Source organism: Canis lupus, chromosome 11 (assembly GCF_003254725.2).
Source record: "Canis lupus dingo isolate Sandy chromosome 11, ASM325472v2, whole genome shotgun sequence".
NCBI classification, from domain to species: domain Eukaryota; kingdom Metazoa; phylum Chordata; class Mammalia; order Carnivora; family Canidae; genus Canis; species Canis lupus.
The window spans coordinates 35,743,456-35,763,682 of record NC_064253.1 but is presented as its reverse complement, the minus strand read 5'-3'; the positions used below and the strand labels follow the sequence as shown (position 1 = coordinate 35,763,682).

General features: G+C 45.1%; 2 long non-coding RNA genes across 2 annotated transcripts in view; one reads left to right on the top strand and one right to left on the bottom strand.

The window, feature by feature from the left end:
- The window catches only part of LOC112650384 (uncharacterized), a 29,805-nt gene extending 16,611 nt beyond the window's left edge, over nucleotides 1-13,194 (top strand). The window contains exon 3 of the long non-coding RNA XR_007414004.1: nucleotides 12,676-13,194. This is a non-coding gene — a long non-coding RNA (uncharacterized LOC112650384). The remainder of the gene's footprint in view (nucleotides 1-12,675) is intronic.
- LOC112650383 (uncharacterized) lies at nucleotides 86-20,217 on the bottom strand. The gene is made up of 5 exons (XR_003130126.3): nucleotides 19,980-20,217; nucleotides 17,356-17,483; nucleotides 2,089-2,190; nucleotides 1,092-1,611; nucleotides 86-219 (listed from the first exon to the last, which is right to left on the bottom strand). It is a non-coding gene; the product is annotated as an uncharacterized LOC112650383 (long non-coding RNA).
- Between the last annotated feature and the right edge of the window lie 10 nt (nucleotides 20,218-20,227).

Genomic DNA, 20,227 nt, shown 5'->3' with positions numbered 1-20,227 from the left:
CAGAAAATAAAGGGACATCGAGTCATATTAAAGACATGCTTATATGATGTGGCTGCAGACCAAGGTGGTTTAATATGAGCATTACCTTTACGGGGTAGAAGCATGGAGTTTCAAGTCATTTAGGTTCCTGCCCCGTCACTCAAGAGCTTTGTGGCCTTGGTCTGTTGCTTAGCTTCTCTGAGCAAGAGCTTCCTCATCTGCAGAGTGGGAGAGTATCACCTGCTTCCAGTGTCAGAAGGATGACATGAGATAATGAACGAAAAGTGTGGGGTGCACAGTAAGAACGCAATAAAGGATGGCTTTCTTATTATGAAATTATTGCCCCCTGTGCCAAAAGAGAAGGCTGATTACACACACACACACACACACACACACACACAGAACGATGACAGAAATAAAAGTTTTTGTGTATTTTTTTAAAGATTTATTTATTTTGAGGGATCCCTGGGTGGCGCAGCGGTTTGGCACCTGCCTTTGGCCCAGGGCGCGATCCTGGAGACCCGGGATCGAATCCCACATCGGGCTCCCGGTGCATGGAGCCTGCTTCTCCCTCTGCCTGTGTCTCTGCCTCTCTCTCTCTCTGTGACTATCATAAATAAATAAAAATTAAAAAAAATTTAAAAAAAGATTTATTTATTTTGAGAGAGAGAGAGGGAGAAAGCATGAGTGGGGGGAGGGGCAGAGAGAGAGAATCACAAGCAGACTCCCCACTGAGCGTGGAGCCCAATGTGGGGCTTGATCCCAGGACCCTGATATCATGGGTCGAAATCAAAAGTTGGATGCTTAACCACCTGAGCCACCCAGGCACCCCCAGAAACCAAAGTTTGAAAGGAAGAACTTTTTGTTAGATTTCATGACCTAACTATTGATCTTCTCTATGAAATGTGAAAATTACCCTTACTAACATTAAATCTAAACTCAATCACTGGGAATCGTGGTATGCTACCTCATTCCATGTACTCTTGAGTGGAATGGTAGGCATGTTGTTGTGGGTGACCGGCTCGTCTGAAAGCACAGAGGACTGGCCAGGGTTGGAGACACTGGTCTGTTGTGTGGCCTTGGGTGTGTCAAATGGAGCTAGCCTCACCTACCTTGTCGGTTCAGTGGGATGACCAGACGAGGCCAGGCTTGGGAAAAGCGTCAGGTAGAGGGCAGGATCAATGGGTCGCATGTCAGCATCACTCCCACCGGGCCTTGGGAGGATGACAATAGGCGCTTACTCTGCCTCCAGCTCTAAGTGGCTGAATGCCAGGGGAAGTGAGTGTCTCTTGGTCCTGATAGGGCCAGCCAAAATGAGGAGCAATGTGTGAAATCAAGGGAGGTGAGGCTCTCGGGACAGGAAAAGCTTCTGTTCGGCAGGATCTCTTAGATAATGAGGCGGTCTCTAGGAAGAGGAGGAAGCGGCCCTCCTCGGGTACTGATGCTGAAACAGGCCGCCGCCCTGCCTGCCGGAGGGGGAGCGAGTCCGAGCTGCAACCCCTCCCGCTCTCCACGGCTTCTCCTTCCTATTTCAACTTCAGGCTTTTCCCAAGGACGTTTCTGGATCTGAATTGCTCCTTCACTCGGGCTCGATCCATTGCTGGTATTAGGATCCGCTGAGGTGTGTCGGATCTGGGGACAGGCAAATCGTAAAAAGCACCCCCTGGCTGTCTCCTTGGCCCAGCCGCCCGCCTCCCTGTCACCCACCGGGTGCAGCAGGCCCTGGCAGCCCACTGACTCCTGCGCCCAGTGCCAGCCTCCTCATTAGGCATGCTCTGGAGCTGTCTGGTGTCAGAGCTGGCCGATGCATCAGAATGCAGGGCATGCCTCAGGCTCCTGGGAAGCTGCACATTCCGCATGAAATATGAAGGCAACAGCCCGCCCAGGGGAGACCCAGGGTGAATTCAGTGGAAGAGCGGCAAAGGTGGCTGGCGGGGGAGGGGAGGTTCTGCGGGATCAGGGAGAAGACGTGGGCACCCATTACGTATTTTAAAGGCACCCTTTGGGGAGGGGGAGGTGCAGGAAGGGAAGTACATGGTTTATGTATCCTCTCGGCTGTTCCTGACGTACACTGCCCACCCCCCCTACATCCTTTCTGCATATGCTCACGGTATATCTGTGATTATGGTGATGTGCCCTTTTGAGATAGGCAGGCGGCTCCCTCTCCTGCTCTGCTCATCACCGATTCTTGAGTTTCTCTTTGGGGACAACCTGAAATCATAAGAGCAGTCCATGTGGATTTCAGAGTACCTGACAGTAAAGAAGCATAATAAAAGTAATGATTGTCCAGCAGGCCCTGGGGATGCTTGTCGCACACCACCTTGGGCCTGCAGAGGTTAAGCGTGCTTAGCAAGTTGTGGCCTCAGCTGGCTGAAAGGCCCCCTATAAAAGCCTGTGCTCACCTTTCTCCCAAACCCCTCAGCTTCCAGCCAAGGCTCCCGCTGGAGTTCTAGGCAACCAGTCTGAGATGAGGTGAAACCAGTTCTTCCCCACGTTCAGTACAAACAGCTTGCCACGCGTCTTGGACGCCTTATAATGCAATGCACTTGGATATCTCCCTTAGAACACTTACCCGGTGTAGCATGCTCAGTTTGCACGCAGGTCCCTGCCCTGGATAGTCTATCCATGAAGCAGAGATGCTGCACTACTTGTTATTGTATATCTGGGGATAGGCCTGGGTAGGTATTCGATAAGTACTATACTAGATAAGCTATATTTGGTGAGATTTCCCTCCTATCCCATCACACATCTGAGTTATCAAGGAACACAAATCTACTGCTCTCTCCAAATACAGAAAATTTGAGTAGGTGTTTATTCTCCTGTAACTTAAAACCACAGTGCCCATTATAGTGCAGAGAGGGTACAGAATTGATTCCATATCATACCATTGATTATAGGATTATAGAACATCCCACCTTCTTTCGATCAAGAAGAAATATATATATATATTTCTATATATATATAGATTTCTATATATATACACATACATATGGATTTACCTGTGCCTATATATACATATATGTGAGTGTGTTTTCCCCTTAAAAATAATTTCTTGGGTTTGTAAGGTCTCCATGGGTTTCTCAGGAGTAACTGACAATTCAGTAGGAGCTCCAGAGTTCTTATCTCTAGAAACTTCCCAAAACCAGGAGGAGAAGGGCAGATGCCAAGAGCTGCAGGGTTAGTCCCACTCTCTGCTGCATCCCTGGGAGCTAGAACAGTACCTACCCAGAGTGAATCCTTCACAAACATTTCGGTCAACCACCACAAAGGGAGGATGGCACCTTCTTCTCTAGCCAGTGGCAGGTTCGGGGCTGAGTCTTCCCTGGCTTTGACTTACAGATGCTGAGAGAGTTTCTCTCTGCTGGGTTGCTAAACCAGGAGCAGGAAGTTAGTCACAAAGAGGAGAGAATTCGGCTATCTGACAAAATGAGGAGATGGAGAGAAAGAGAGAGAGAGAGAGAGAGAGAAGGAAGGAGAGAGAGAGAAAGAACAAGCTAGCTCTCAGGCCCAGCTGAGAACCTAACCCAGAATGCCTTAGTTATATGACCCAGTGAATTCCTTGTTAATTTATTTGCTTCAGGTAATATTAGAAGAGGGTTTCTGGCACCTAAAACCAAAAGCAATCTGACTGACACACTTGTTCATATCATCTCTATCTTCTTTCAAAGCTATTCATGTACGCCAGGTTAGCAGCCGACTCTACATTTTTCACATGTGGATCTTTGAAATGTCTATTTTCATAATAGCACTCCTCTCGTCTATCACTTTTGCTCATTTTAAGCCACACACTCAGGGCAGCTGTATCTTTCCCATACGAAGAATCTAGACAGAGGGAATTCTTCAAATTTGCTGGACTGAACAGTTCCTACTGGTGACAGATCCTTGGGTCCCTAGAACACACAGGGCCCTGTTGACTTCTCACCCTAACTCCACAGCGGGACTCGTGGCTCAGCTCTGCTGGGACAGCACTCAACAGTTTGTATCTGGTCTCCCAGGGATTTGTCTCCCGAGGTAGATAAGAAATGGGCAGCTTTTTTTCTTTCTTTCTTTCTTTCTTTCTTTCTTTCTTTCTTTCTTTCTTTCTTTCTTCTTCTTTCTTTCAAGATTTTATTTATTTATTCACGAGAGATACAGAGAGGCAGAGACACAGGCAGAGGGAGAAGCAGGCTCGATCCTGCTATGTGGGACTCGATCCCAGGACCCCAGGACCACAGAGATGGGCAATTTTCAGAGAACAGAGAAGGGAAGAAAGATGCTCCGTGGACATCCGCAGTGTGGCGAACATCGTCCGTGGCACCGGCCATCCCCGTGGGACACATAACTTCCCCGTCGGCAGCCGCAGACACAGAATCAGCTTGCCCACGGGCTGAGCTGTCAGGTGACGGAGCAGGTCCATCTGATCCGGGCGTCTACATTTTTCTTCCTTCCATGATGTTGCCTCTGGGGCCACGTTTTGATTCCCTTGGTACAGTCCTGACCACTCAGCACCACGCCGGCCACGCTGTAAGTCCAACGATGACAGTGCAGCATTTACTACCATTTCCTACTAACCTAATGAGAAGGGAATGTTAGACCACCCCCTCCATGGTGTGAGAGAAGGGCTTGACATGGGGGTGCATGGAAACAAGAGAAGCTCGGAGTCTAATTTCCTCCCTCCGCGGCCCACCCAGCCTCTGGGATTCAGAGCGCGGCCCGGGGAAGGCATCCCGTTCCCGAGCAGGCAGCAGTGCCTCTGGCTGGGTGTCAGCCACTGACCCACCTCGTTTCTGTTCTGCAGGTGCTGGAAGGGGGTGCAGCCATCCCCAGCCCCCAGCAGGGAAGGGTGGGAAGCCTTGCACTGTGCATGGACGAGTGTGCGTGCGTGTGTATGTGTGGTCCTTGGAGTGAGGGCCGGGCGGGGGCCAATCTGCAAAACAACATTAAGAAACCGAAACATTTTCCACTGAGAAACAGAATTACTGCCCGTGGAATTCTTACCCAGCCCGAGAAGTGAGGGCAGCCCCTCCTTTTCATTAGTTAAACAAAGAAGGTTATTTTTCAAATGAAAACTTTCAGTGTGGAAAACAATCTAATTCCCGGAGCTTTTCAAGAAGTGAGATTCTCAGTGCTCGAATAAACACGTCCATGTGGACAGGCAGCTGCAAAGGGTGGTGCAGGTACCTGATGAAATGAAGCGGCAGGCCTGGCCAGTGGGGAACCCAGGACTCAGCTTCAGGCTTCTTGAAACAATCCCAGGTAGGAAGGGCAACAGAGGAAAGGACCCATGGCCTCAGATTCGACCGTTGCACTAGGGGGGGTAGAAAAAGCTGAAAATAAAAACATTTTCTGTATGTTCACTAAACGATCCTCTTTCCGCCTCCAAGTCAATGAGCTCCCTCTGGTTGGAAAATCATCTGCAAACTCAAGCCTTGCCTGGTTCAATGGGGTGTGTTCAGCTTTATTGAACTCCTAGCCTTCAGTTTTCTTTCAAGCACAAACTGGCTTCCACTCATAGACCGTTGGTGTAACATCATGACTTTCTCTTGAGGTGCTCTCTTTGTGGAAGCTCCTGAGTACTTGCATTTGTTTTAGGGCAGGTGAGAATACAGAAGCAGGCTGCCAGGGTTCAAACTCTAGCTGCATCGCTCAACAGCAGAGTGTGTGAGTTCTCTGGGCCTCAGCTTGCCATCTGCAAAGGGGGACGGTTGATGGTGCCTATGCCGTGGAGTTAGCAGGAAGATTAGGTGGGAACATGCTTACTGGGTGCCTCAGCACAGTTTCTGGAAAAAGAATTGCTCACTAAAATTCTGGCCATTCTTAGGAAGTTAAAGGGACATGGCATATGATCACAGGTCTCAGCTTTTTAAATTAACAAATATCGTTCTTTGAGGTTTCTACTTTTCCCATCTCACTTGAGGAGAGCGTGTTGTTTAAAAAAATATAAGCAGGCACAAAATAGCCGCTCTTCAGATCGGAGCTTCCTTCTCAAATCAGCCCGTGAACGTTTTGGGGAGCGTTCTATTTAACTTGGCTGGCCCCTGGTTTTGCCGTGAGTAATATGTTGGGCTTCATTTCAAACTCCACACAGCCAAGATCACTGGATACTTGAGCTTCCCTAAGCTGAGTTGATACAGCTGCTCTGCCCCTGGTCACTGGTGAGTTATCCCTGTGGATTCCAAGAGGTCTTAACACGGACAGTTCAAGGTGCAGGGGTCAACCGAGATGCTCAGGGACCAGGGTTCCCACGGAGAAGGTGCCTAAGTGAGACAAGACCCAAGACACCTGGGGAGACTACCGGGGACTGAGAGAAAGGCTGGAACAGGAGGATGACCAGAAATGGCTCATTGAGGGTGGATGAGAGTAGAGCTGCATGGAGCATCCTTGCTTGTATGAAGGGGTCACCAGAGGTGAGAAGAAACCAATTGGATATGAAGTTGCCCCCATGATAAAAGAAGGGAGCAAACACTCCCTACACCGGAGTTCTGAGACCAGTTAGAGCAAATAATGGATACTTGCTTTAAATGTATTGAGTGGGGCTTTCTTTTAAACGCACTCTTCATATCAAATGGAACTGAATACACTAAATTTTAAAATTTAGACTTTTTTTTTCTCCAGGAACATAGCTTTGGCATGAGACAAGGTTTGCCCATGGCCACTTGAGAACACGCTCTGTGAGACAACAATGCTGATGGACAAATAGGGCAGAGTGTTAATTTTGAGGCCAGTCTAACCTCAGCAACAGGAGGGCTGGTAAACAGATTGAAGGAGCTAATGACTATTTAGTGCTTTCTTCCCAGGCTCACAAATGTCTCTTTGGCTTCTGGAGTAGCAACACCCTTACCTTAAAAGGTCTGGATTGATGATCTGGGCCTAATAAAAGCCCCTTTCCAAGTCTGTAGGGAAACCCAAGCATTTCAAAAGTGAAAGATAATGACAATATTCTAGAAGCAATATGATTATGAGTCCCCATTATAAATGTTAAAATGATAATTACAATTAATCAGACTAGCCTTCATAGTCTCTCAACCTGATAACTTAACACTGGTAGATTCATCTTCCCCATGTGCTTTTGAAGAAAAATGCGTCAAACTACAAATTTCCCCCTTCAACTTCTATCTCCTGAAGATAGGCATGTTATGGGAACCAGGTTTGGGCAATATATGAAGATGGGGAGTTGTGATGCACTGCAAATTCTAGAACTTCGGAGTCTATGGGACCCCTGAATGAGGCACTCACGCTGCTCGCTTGATTACTTCCATATTGACTGTCACAATCCATTTATGGTCGGGCATGCAACCTATGGTGAGGCATTCCCTGGCTCCTCCCTGCCATCTCAGTCAGGCTCTTTCTTTTATTCTGTCTCCTAAACTCTTCTTCTTTTGCCCCAAGCAATACTCATGGTTCTAAATTATTTTTTATATTTATTTGATGTTTAGCTTTATTGCTAGGAAGCCTAATAGGAGAAGGATCATGCATCTTTTGTTCGCTGCCATAAGATGGTCCTTGGCAAATGGAGCCATTAAATAACCATCGAATGAGATGAGAGTTGCCTGGAAAATCATACCCATTAGAATGACACTCTCTCTTCTCCCCTCATTGACACTAAATATTCATGGTCTCCTTAAATACCACAAAGGTCCACAGTGATTTTACACATGCCATGTATAGGGGCTTTCTCAGTCCTTGCCACTCACCTGGTCTGTGTAAGCTCATACCATCAACTTTCCCAGACTGGTAACCCTGCTTCTTGCCCTCCATGGCTCCACGCTCCACTCTCTCCTGTGCTATTGGCTCCTTTCTCTCTTACTTCTTAAAGGGAGTTGCTAGTCAATAGTCCTGGACTCAGCTTGGTCATCTCCTTGAGCTCCCTCCCTTGACTTCAGTCTCTAACTTTATGCTGATACCTCTGAAGTCTAATTCCTAATCCCTGAAATGCTCTTTCTCTTGCCTTTTTTTTTTTTCTGGACACACCACCATCCTCCCAATCACCATGCTGGAAAACTTGGAGTCTTTTCTCAGCATTGTTCCTTGTGTCTACCAAATATTCAGGATAGCAAAATATCACAAATTTCCACTGTCTTCTCATTGTCTATGACTCAAGTCTCCTGTTAGTCTCAACCCTCTCATCTTTCAGGCTTCCCACTTCCCCTGATTCTCTGCTGTACTTTATCCAAATGACTATTTCCAAGAATCCCTATTGCCAACAGTGTCTTTTCTTCTCTTTACACTTGCCCAAATTCTCCTTCTTCCTTCAAGGCTTAGCTCAAAGACTTCAAAGTCTTCAAAGTCAAGAGACTTTGGTCTCTTTTGGGCTTTTCAACCATAATTTCTCTTCCTTTAAAACATTTACTATATACCTTTAAGCTGACATTACTTTAATTCTTCATTGTTTAATGAGTTTCTATGTATTTGTCTATCTCCTTTATTTTTTTTTTAATTTTTATTTATTCATGATAGGCACACAGTGAGAGAGAGAGAGGCAGAGACACAGGCAGAGGGAGAAGCAGGCTCCATGCACCAGGAGCCTGACGTGGGATTTGATCCCGGATCTCCAGGATCGCGCCCTGGGCCAAAGGCAGGCGCCAAACCGCTGCGCCACCCAGGGATCCCTGTCTATCTCCTTTAGAGAAAGACTAGTAAATAAATCCCTGAACTAGATAAAGTAGATAAAAAGAGAGTTTTCATAGGTTACCAATACATACCATATAGACATTAAAAATATTAAGAAAATATCATGAATAATTTTATATTAATGAGTTTTAAAATGTAGGTGAAATGAACAAATTCCTAGAAAATGCTAAAAGACTGATATGAGAAGAAATGGATAATTCTAATATTCATCTACTTATTAAAGAAATTAAATTCATAATTTAAAATTCCCCACAAGGAAATGTTAAGGCCCAGATGGTTTGAGTGGAAAATTCTTTCAAACATCTGAGGAAAATATGAGTGTTACACAAACCCTTCCAGGGGATAGAAAAAAGAGGAAACACTTTTCTACTCATTTTATGAGGCCAGCATAACCTTGATACTGAAACTTGTCAAGGACTTTATAGGAGAAGAATATAGATATGAAATTCCTAAGCGAAATATTAGCAAAGAGATGTATTAAAACAATCAAATATCATGAGAAAACAGAGTTTATTCCAGAAATGCAAGGTTGGTTTAACACTTAAAAAATAAGCAAATAAAAAAAAATTAAGCAATATAATTCACCACAGTTACAGAATAAAGAAAAAAATACTATGACCATCTTAATAGGTGAATAAAAAAACATTTGATACAACTTAGTACTTGTTTATGATTAAAAAGATAATTCTCATCAAATTAGAACTAGAAGAGAACTTCTTAATGTGTATAGATATGTCTAATAAACCTATACTTAATTGACTTCTCCCTGAGATCAGGAACAAGAAAGGATATTCATTCTCACCTTTTCTATCCATCGTTGTAATGAGGTTCTAGCTAGAGTAATTAGATAAGAAAAAGACATTTTTATTTTATTTTTTTAGATTTTTATTTTTATTTATTTATTCATGAAAGACACATACAGAGAGAGAGGGAGAGAGAGAGGCAGAGACACAGGCAGAGGGAGAAGCAGGCTCCTCGTGGGGAGCCGGATCTGGGACTCGATCTTGGGACTCCAGGACCACACCCTGAGCCGAAGGCAGATGCTCAACCCCTGAGCCAACCAGGCGTCCCAGAAAAAGAAATTTAAAAACTTAAGTATTGGAAAATACATAAGCCTGGACATGATTATGTATATAGGATCAATAGGTGAATTATTATAGTGAGTAATTAGATTTAACTAGACTAATGAATATAAGGTTGATACAGAAACAAACCAATTACATTTTTGTATACTTACAATAGATATTAGAAAAAATATTTTAAAGTTGACACCATTTACAATAGCATTTAAAAAATCAAGTCCCTTTATGGGAATAAATTTAGCAAAATATGCACCTGACTTATGGGTAAAAAATGCAGAACATTACAGACAATAGTTTTGGAAGATTTAAATAAATGAACGGATATATCATGTATATTGGATTTGAACATTCAGTCTTGTAAAATCATTAGTACTCTCTAAATTGGTCTATTGCCTCAGTGCAAAATCAGTCAAAATCCCAGCAGATTTTTTTTCTGCCCTCCCTTTCTTCCTTTCTTCCTTCTTTCTTTCCTTTCTTCTTCCTTTTTTTTTTGTGAAAGGTAATAAGCTAATTCTAAAATTTACATGGAAATTCAAAGATTAAAAATTTTCAAGACAGGGGCATCTGGGTGGCTCAGTCACTTAAGTGTCCAACTCTTGATTCTGGCACAGATCATGGTCTCAGGGTTGTGGGATTGAGCCCCACTTTGGACTCCACACTGAATGTGGGTCCTGCTTAGGATTCTCTCTCTCTATCCTTCTCCCTCTGCCCTTCCCTGATGCTCTCTCTCTCTCTTTAAAAAAACTCCACCTACCCACCCCCCAACACACACACACACACAAAGCAGTCAAGATAAAGTTAAAGAAGAAGAAGAAGTTGGAAGGACTTGCACTACGGGATATCAAAACTTATTATAAAGCAACAGTAATCAAGACTGTGTGAAATTGGTGTAAATAGAGATAAATAGGCCGATGGAACAGAGTTGAGAACCTAAAAACAGAGTTGCAGTAAGTCACATGCTTTATAGCAAAGATGTTATTATAATGCGATGTGTGAAGAATCATCTCTTAAATAAATGGTTTAGTTAATTGGATTTCCAGAAGACAAAAAAAAAAACTACTTTTACCCCTGTCTCATACCATACACAAAAGTCAATTACAGATGAATCATAGACTTAAGTGTAGAGTTTAAACAATAAAGCTTCTGTAATGTAACACACGAGAATATCTTCATCACCTTGGTGTAGATAAATTTAAATGACCTAAGATTCATTAGCCATAAGACAAAAGATTGACAAATTGATCTTATTAAAATTAAGAACTTTTTTTATGGAAAAAGAAAAGAAAAGAAAATATACCCACACCATTAAGAGAACTGAAAGGCAAGTCATAGAATGGGAGAAGATATTTCCAAAAATATATCAAAGGACTCGTATCCAGAATATGTAAAAATTTCTTGTACTAAAACAACAAAAACAAGACATATGGTTCATTAAAAATGGAAGCAATAGTTGAAAAGCCATTTCACACCAAAGACACCTAAACTGGTAACAAATTTACGAAAAGGTGCAAAATTAGACATACAAAATTAAAATCACAATTCAATTTTAACCACTTCTCCACTAAATGTGTAAAATTTAAGGTAAATTGACAATGCTGAGTATTGGTGCAAAAGTGAAGCGATAGGAACTGTCACATACTGTTAGCAGGACTACAACCAGACCCAACTGCTTGGAAAGGCTCTCTTTTACCGCCTTGCTACAGCTAAATATATGCATACCCTGTGACCCAACCATTCTCCTAGATCTATCCCCACAGAAATGTACATATAAGGGTCTTAAAAGACATGCACAAGAATGTTTGGAGCAGCACTGTCTTCTACCAGCCAAAGGCTGGACACAACACACATGTCTATCAACAGTTGAATGGTATAAATTATGGTTTATTCATACAACGGAATACCATATATCAGTGAGAATGAACGGACATGAACAGAAATCATAATGTTGGATGAAAGAAGAAATAAAAAAAGGCTTCTTTAAAATACGGTGTGACTCTTTGTGACCTTCAAACATGAGCACAGTTCATCTGTGCCAATGGATATCCGAAAGGAGGTCACTAACAGAGAGTGAGAGTAAAGATGGTAGCTTTGGGAGTAACGGAAACATTCGACGGCCACAGCTGAATGGTGGTCACGTGGGTGTGTTCACTCTGAGAAATTCATCAAGCTGCACACTGATGACAGGTAAAGTTATACTTCAAGTTTACAAAACTTATGAAAGCAACGATAGCAAAATGCTGGGCCCAAAGGCCTGTGTAGATTCATTTGATTCCTCGCATTTACCTTCTGCGGGTTGCTTTACGTTTCTGTACTTCTAGCACCATCTCCACTCCTAGTTACCATTGCTTCTGCCTGTCGACATGGTTTTATCACTTCCTCTATTCCGCCCTTTGCTTTCAATCTCAATTTGATATATCAATCTTGATCCTTCCTTTAGGTGGTTTGCCCCTAGAGCTGATCTCTCATCCTCGACTTCTGTTGGTATTTCACGAATATGCCCCATGTCGACTTAGTTCTATCTCCTATGAATTTTGTTAATGGCCTTGGTCTCAATTTTTTGTTGAAACTTTCACTGCTTCCCCATTTCATTTTTTCCAGTTTTTGCCTGATGATTTTTGTGCTCTTCTTTATTTATGATTTCAAAATTACTATAACATCATTTGCTTGGTCTCTATTTTCCTCCCCAAACCCACACCTTTATAAGAAGCCTTCTTCTCTACCTTTCTGTCCAGTGGAGTTGGGGTGGGGAGGAGGAGTAGGAGAGGGCAGGGAAAGTTCTTTCTCATCCTGTCCCTTCCAGCTCTGACAGTAAAGGGCCAGGTGATCTGACATGCAAGTGGAGAGGGCAGAAAAGAAGATTTGAACATGATAACGAAAACAAGTGTTTCCCAGGTGCCCAGAGTGGTTTAACAGATTACTTTGCTCACAGATTTAGCAAAGAAACCATCTGACCCGAGTCCACTTATGGAACTATTGGCTTTGCCTTTATTTTGTTCTTTTTCAGAATAAATCCCCTCATTTGGAGCCACTGAAGAAACGAGGGAGTGTTTGTGGGTTTTTTTTTTTTTTTTAATCCAGATGAAGGTTTTGGCCAGGAACTTTTCAAACACTGGAATAAATTTTTAATTTGGACTTTGATATCCAGACAAACCCAGCTCATGTTCTCTTGGGTCTCCTTCCCAAAGACCAGACTTCAAACACACCCGGCTCACTATCTTAGCAGAGGCAGCAGAGAAGCACCACGCCGGCTTGGCAGCCGCAGTCGACAGAAACCCAGCACATCCAGCCCGTCTGGGCCAGACCGCCGTTTGCTACCTCACCCTGGAAACCAATGCATCCTCTTCTCTGGAACCTGGAACAAAGTTCCTCGGAGGAGAATGAGCGAGCAGGTCGTCTACCAGGGTGGGAAATGCTGGGACGTTGGCCCTTCCACCAGGAGGGCTGCACCTGGAGCACTCTCAATAATGTAGAGCTCACATCTTGAAGGGAAACCCACAAATAAATGTTATTTCATTTGGCTTTATTATTTGCTTCTTATTCTTTTGGTTTGCCAGTTAGAGTGTGGACTGGGGGAGAAATAGATGTGTTTCTTACAGATGAGACCCCAGAGAATCTTTGCTTTAACTCTTAGTTTAACTTTCTGAAAATTGACAAAACAGAAAACGGTAAGAAGAAGAAGAAGAAGAAGAAGAAGAAGAAGAAGAAGAAGAAGAAGAAGAAGAAGAAGAAGAAGAAAAACCCTGATATTCTCTGACAACTATAAAAGAAGCTCATTTCCTTTTGGAGACCTAGATCAACGACTATAAGTCATTGGAACTTAATACCCAGAGTCCCTTGGAAAAGTGACCACCCTGGGGCCCTTACCATCATTTCCTGTTAATTGTCACCTGAAATAACCAGTTGTGCAAATGGCATGGGGGCCTGGAGCAAAGGAATGTAGTTTGGGGGAACAGCTAGCTCACTCATGTCCCATAACAAAATACAAATGATTTAACAGCAATGCTGACAGGGTTCTCAGAATAAATCATTTCCATTCCCACCACCGCAAATCACTTGCTGTGATTGCCTTGAGACAGATTTGAGGAGCTGGCTATTGGTCACCCAGGCTCTGGGACAATTTCCCCTAGTTACCTGTGAGGATAAATTACAGTTCTGACCTAATTTACTGCTCTTTCCATTTGGCCAAGGGGCAAGTACTCTCTGTACATTGGGAAGTCTAGAAGCTAGAGGTGATCAGAATAATTATGAAGTTTTTCCTGGAACTCCCTTCTCCCCATTCAGCAGCATCAGCTCCTGAAATGCAAGGGGTGTGGTGGGGTGGGGAGGCTCACTTGTGGAGCTCTTGCTAGGTCAGCCCGATTTTTCTACCAAACCAAGTGCCTGGCCAGACCCAACCATACCCTTCAGTATATTCGCCCCACCTTCTTCCGATCTCCCTGTCATCCCATTGCAATGAACAAAGTTTGGAACCTCTCTTACTTTTTGGAGAGGCCAACTTCCTATTTGCACTTTGACCAGTTCAGAGGTACCACATTGTACCAGAGCCACATTGTCCTCTGGGCTTCAGCACTTTGGCCATGTCTGTGTATTAGTTTGTCTGTCTGCTGTGGGCTGAGAACACCAGAGAAGAGGGACCTGTTGCATTGCTTCTTTGTATCCCCATGACGTGCCAGAGCGTGCATGGGATGAATAGCTGAGGAAGAAGAGAGGAATGGACTATGAGAAGATGTCTTGGCTAAGTGGTCCAGTTTTCTGGATTTGGCTGTAAAACAATAAAATGCACAGAAACAGAAGTTCTAGGGAAGTTTCCTGGGAAGTCTTTATTCTGAGCTTGAAAATCTGATCCGAATGCCACCACAGTGTTTGGAGGATCGGTATGGCTGGGAAGCCTTCCCTGAGACCTGCCAATAGTATGTCTTTTCTTTATCTTGATATCCAGAGTTTTAGCCCTGACTCTTGTTATTCTATGCTGGAGTGACCTCCCTGGACAGACCGTGTGTCCTGACTCGCCATGGCCCCTTCACGATCATTCCATTATGGCCACATAATCATTCCCCATGGGAGAGCTGCCATTCTTGCATTCAAGACTCCGGCACTCACTTCCAGGCCCCATCTGGCATTCGAAGCCCCACGCAAATCTCCAGAATTCCTGAGGATCCACAGGCTAATCTGTTGTCACATTTCAGTTGGTCATACCTTGAGTCTTCCAATGCTTCTCTACCAACCAGAATTCAGCTGTTATTTCATAACCCAGTTAAAGTATTGTTCCAGGAAAGCTTCCTAAGGGAACATAGCTCAGTTTATCTTTCTGGACTTTGCATCCCCTCCTTGCTTGAGTGCCCCATCTGTACCACATCTTTATACTCCCCCGCTTCCTCATTCATCCCTTCTGCCAATGTATACTTAGTGAGACCTCCTGGGTGCTAAGCTCACACATTCCAAGTAGCACAGCAGATTCAAATCTAGGTCTAAACCACCGGAGAGTACAGTTCTCCATCATCACACCGCCCCTTGCTCTCACATTCACTCCCTATCTTAGTGAAGAGAGATGTGGCATTGGCCATCAGAGCAAGAGTCATGCCAGTTGGGCAACAGCCACTGGGGCCCCTCTCTTCAGTAGTTTCCAAGCAGTACTTTCTAAATCAAATAGCTATGCTGGCCCAGGAGATGCCCTTTTTGGAGCATAAGACAGCCGCCTGGCTTCAGAAAGGGACCCAAATGGGGATAGAAAAAGTATATTGTTCCTCCTACCCCAGCCAGCACTGTCTCACACACCGAAGTAGAGAAACTCAAACTGGTGTGTGTTTGTCTGTTGCTGGGTGAGGGAAGGAAGGGAAGGGGGATGGAGACAGTGGTGACAGGAGAAGGCCATGGGCCAAGGCATGGTGGCCAGATCAAGAGAAGGATCTGGATTTGGACACAGGGGCCATGCCCTCTTTCCCTTCTATAGAGGTGTCGGCCTGATTCGGAGCTGGCAGGGCCTGCAGGGAAGGAATCTTTGGACGCTGGCCCGAGGTTTTGAGTTCACTCATAGTGGGCGACAAAAACGAGATGGTTATTTGTTTTATGGTAATGATCTCCATGAGGCCCCAAACGGCAGGGCTGCAGTCGGCACGCCACACGGCAGGCCTTCCTCTGGGTGCGAGAGGATTTCCTTGGTTTGGTGGGATTCATTTGTTTTTTAAACGAGGCTGTTTATTTTCTCTTCTTTTTAATGCTATGATTTTTTTTTCAGACTCACAAGGAGGATACATAATGTACAGCCGAATCTGCAAGCTCCTATTTTGTCAGCTGCTTGTGTTGATTAAAACTTCAATAAAGATCCTGTGATAAAACAGAGCTATGTTCAAAGGATCTTGTTATGTTTTTAAAAGGCTGAGCTTGGCAAAAAAGATGTAGAGTGTAGGTCTGCTACCTTGGTTTTCTCTCCCTTTCCCAGGTTAGAAGGGGAGCAGGCTCGGGGAGAAATGCACAGTAGTTTCTGGTATCTGTGGGATAGTGAGCGTATATTTAACCAAATCCCAAATCATAAGCAAGGTCCACTTTAAATGACATGGAAACTGTTTATCAAACTGGTGTTAAACGTGTGACCCAACCGCCCTCTCCCCCGCTAGGTCTGACTGACAGCCTCTTTCTGCCAGAGGCCTCAGCCTAACGCAGTGGGAGAGGAGGAGAGTCACGGGCAGAGTGAGGTCACGGGATCGAGGAACTCCACACCCAGTGATTCACCCCATTCGCCCAGGGTGATCAATTCCAGCAAGATTCCGCAGAACTGCCAGGAACACATTGCTTTCAAGACCGGGGAATCACTCAAAGATCCCGAGGGACTGTGTCCTCGGTGCCCACCTGCTCCCCACCGCCCCCACCCCCAGACGGGCCCATTCCTGGCAGCCACTGAAGCCTCTCAACTCTCATTCGGAAAGGGCCCGAGAAATGGCTGTGTGCGAACATCAGGCTAGCCAAAGTCGCTGACTTTATGCAAAGCAGGCAAGTGCAGTCAAAACACTTACAGCAATCAATTCGAGTTGTTGGGTAAAGTTTTTTCCATGTCCCATACATTATTGAACAGTTAATTTCGTCTTTGTGCCTGCAAGACATTCCAGCTCTCAGATGACAGCTTTATCCATTAAGGAGCGCGCGGTGACAGCCGTACAGTGAGAGCTTTGCCAGCCCTGCCTGCCGGGAGGCGAGCCTGCATCACCACCGAGAAATCCTGGGACACATCAACATCTTAATCAATATGCGAGAGTCAATTACCGGGGAAGCGAGGGCTTAAGCAGGAGCTGATGATGAGGTTCACGTGCAAATGGGCTTGATCAATACGCAGCTGAATCTCACACGTGGATTCACATCAGTCCTCCCCCAGCACCCAGACACCCCCCTCCCGCCCCCGTAGGCCAGCCAGGCCCTCTCCCTACATTGTTCCCAGCCCGCCAATCACCTGCTTTACTGGAGCATCTTTGACTCCCTTCCCTGATGGATATGTTGGGAACCGGGGAAGAGGGGTTGAGGAGAACAACCAAAGCCAAATTCTGCTGATGGACATACAAACCCTTACTGTTGACTACTCCAAGAGTTGCAAGTTCTTCTATAGGCACATTCCAAGGCGCATTTGAACCCAGCTGGTCTAGAAGAAAAGGGAGCCCTGCTAGGACCCATCCTTTAGGCCTTCATCCTCTCTCACCTGGACAACTGTAGTCATTTCGCAGCTGGTCTCAGAGGTCCTCATGCATACTCCTCCGCTCTCTCCTTCACGGTTGTCAGGGTGGCTGGATCATGTCACACTGGCCCTCAAAAACCTTCAGTGGCTGTCTGGGTAATAAAACCCCGACTCCATTGAGTGTTTCCAAGACTCCCCCGATATGAGCCCCATTCTTGAGTCACATGATATTACTCAACCTTGCTTCCTTAAACACTAACATGTTCTTTTATACTTTCATGCATGGCCTTACCCTTTTCCGTCTACGTCATCTCTTAAAACTTTTGAAACCTTCTCTGATTTCCCTAATCAGAAGCTAATGACCCCACCACGATTGGTTTGAGGTCCTTGTGCTAAGATTCTAGTTGGGTGTTTGCATATTTGTTTTTTGCATGAGATCATCTGCTCCATGAGAACAGTAACCATGATGTTTCACATGAAAGCCAGGTAAAGGCAGTCCTCTTGTCCTCCAGCTTCTGCCTCTTTTCAAGCACTTCTTACTGTTGGTCCACACCAGCCTGGCTGCAGAATTCAGCCCCTACTGGAGTTCCCCCCCAAAAGAATCCATCTGCATAAGTACCTTGGTGAGCAGCATAGATCTTAGCAGCATAAATCTGGGAGGAGTATACAGGACCTCTATGGCAGACAACTTAAATCCCCATGGATATTTCTGATCTCTGCAGTCCCTCCTCAGCAGCCACTGGCTTCCCTCTCATCCCTCCTCCAGGCAGCAGCCGCACCTCCCCGCCCGCCACCCCCAACTGGAGCAGATTCTTCAGCTTCTAGTTCCTATCTCAAGTTACCACCATACTTACTGTACCATGCCACTCTCTCTTACAAATTTCTAAGAGAATCAAATGTTGTGACATTGCAACTAGTTATCTGTGCCTTCTTCCATCCCTTCCCAACTTTTTTCCTCAGGACCTGGAGAGTCTGATGGAAACCAGATATGAAAAGGCTGGGGGCCTGCAAGTGGGTCCCCTGACTTGGCGGGGAGGACAGAGAGATGAAATTCTAGGTTCAGAAGACCTACAAAAGAGGCACCCATGGGGGTGTTTCCATTTGGGTGGGGACTTTCCGGATCTTAGGAGAGGGGTACTGTTGCCTCTGAGAGCCAGGAAGAAATCTAGTGGGGTACAGAAGAAAACAGGCCATGCCAGGGGGCCAGGTCTTATGTGGAGGCTTAACAGGGAAGAAAGGAAGGACAAGGGGAAGAAGGATGTCTGCATTTGGCCCCCATACTGAGGATCCAGAAAGCTGAGAGAATTCTCCTAAGAAGAATCCTGATATTTCCTTCAGAATCCAGAAACTTACAAGGATCTTCTGGACACTGTATGTCCATCCTTTTTCCCCCTCAATTAAGTAAGTTCTATGCCCCACATGGGAATTGAGCTTTGACCCCAAGATCAAGAGTCACATGGTCTACAACTGAACCAGCTGGGCGCCCCTGTGCATCCTTCTTGTGTGGGGACCAGGGTGAAATTCCATCCCCAGGAGGGCAGGGCCTCTCTTCCTGAGGATTACTTCCTGCAGATCAGGGAAGCAGTGGGGAGGCATGTGGGCAGGGTGTGGGAGCAGGGAAAGTGGGTTAAGAATTGGAGGCAACCGACAGTTATTATACACCTACCCTACAAAAGGCCTTTTCACAAATGCTCTTATTTAATTTAATCTCCACTGTAGCCCAATGAAATATGCATCATTAGGACCATTTCAGAAGTATGAAAACAGAAACCAGAAAGGAGAATAGGTAAAGGAGCTTGACTAAGATCACATGGCTTGCCAATTGGGGAGTTAGAGTTCCACCTGGGGTCTAAAAGCACATGCCAAATGGAGTAAGGTCAGCTCCTTTTCTGTGGGGCCCAGCGAACATGACCCTAGAAGGATCCACATTCAGGTTGCCGCGTTGGTTACACTTGAGCATGAGATGGATGTGGGCCCATTTGATGACCAGTGTGCTAAGGCACTCTGTGTCTCCCGACTAGACTGCAAGTTCGTCGAGGCTGGAAACACCTCAGTCGACAACTGCAACCATATCAACACACTAACCTTTGCTAAATAACTATATACCAGGTGCTGTGTCAAAGATTTTACATGCATTCTTATTAACTCTGCCCAGTCACCCCGAAAGCTTAGGATTCTAATTCTCATTTTATAGATGAGGAAACTAGCACAGAGAAGTTAACTATCTTTCCCAAATTCACACAGCTAAAAAGTGGAGAAGATTCAAATCCAGGTCTACCTGACTTTAGTCCTTGATCTCTTTGAACTCTTGTCTAGAGTAAAAGTCTGAGGACTAAAGAAATAAGGTCTTTAAAAAAAAAGATTTTATTTATTTATTCATGAGAGACAGAGAGAGAGAGAGAGAGACAGAGACAGAGACACAGGTAGAGGGAGAAGCAGGCTCCATGCAGGGGGCCCGATGTGGGACTCGATCCCGGGACTCTAGGATCACTCCCTGGGCCGAAGGCAGGCAGGCACTAAACCACCAAGCCACCCAGGGATCCCCAAGAAATAAGGTCTTAATGGAGTTTAGCCTTTAGGAGGTGTATAAGGTCACTGTGTAGGCACAGTGACATTTAAATAAATATTATACATAGAATAACCCTCACCTTCATTTCATCCAAGATCAGTCTGTTGTTTGTCCCCCTCTGCTTTGGGCAAACACTTAAAGAGGATCTACTCTGTGCCAGGCACTGGGACACAGGTGCATTAATGGTGAGGGATGTGCAGGAAGGTGGGATGGGGTACTTTTCGAGGTCAGTGAATAATTATGTTTGGAACACCAAAGCCAGGATGAAGAATTTGAACTTGATTTTCTAGGGCAGCCTTTTCTCCATTAACATGCTATGGCTCTCTC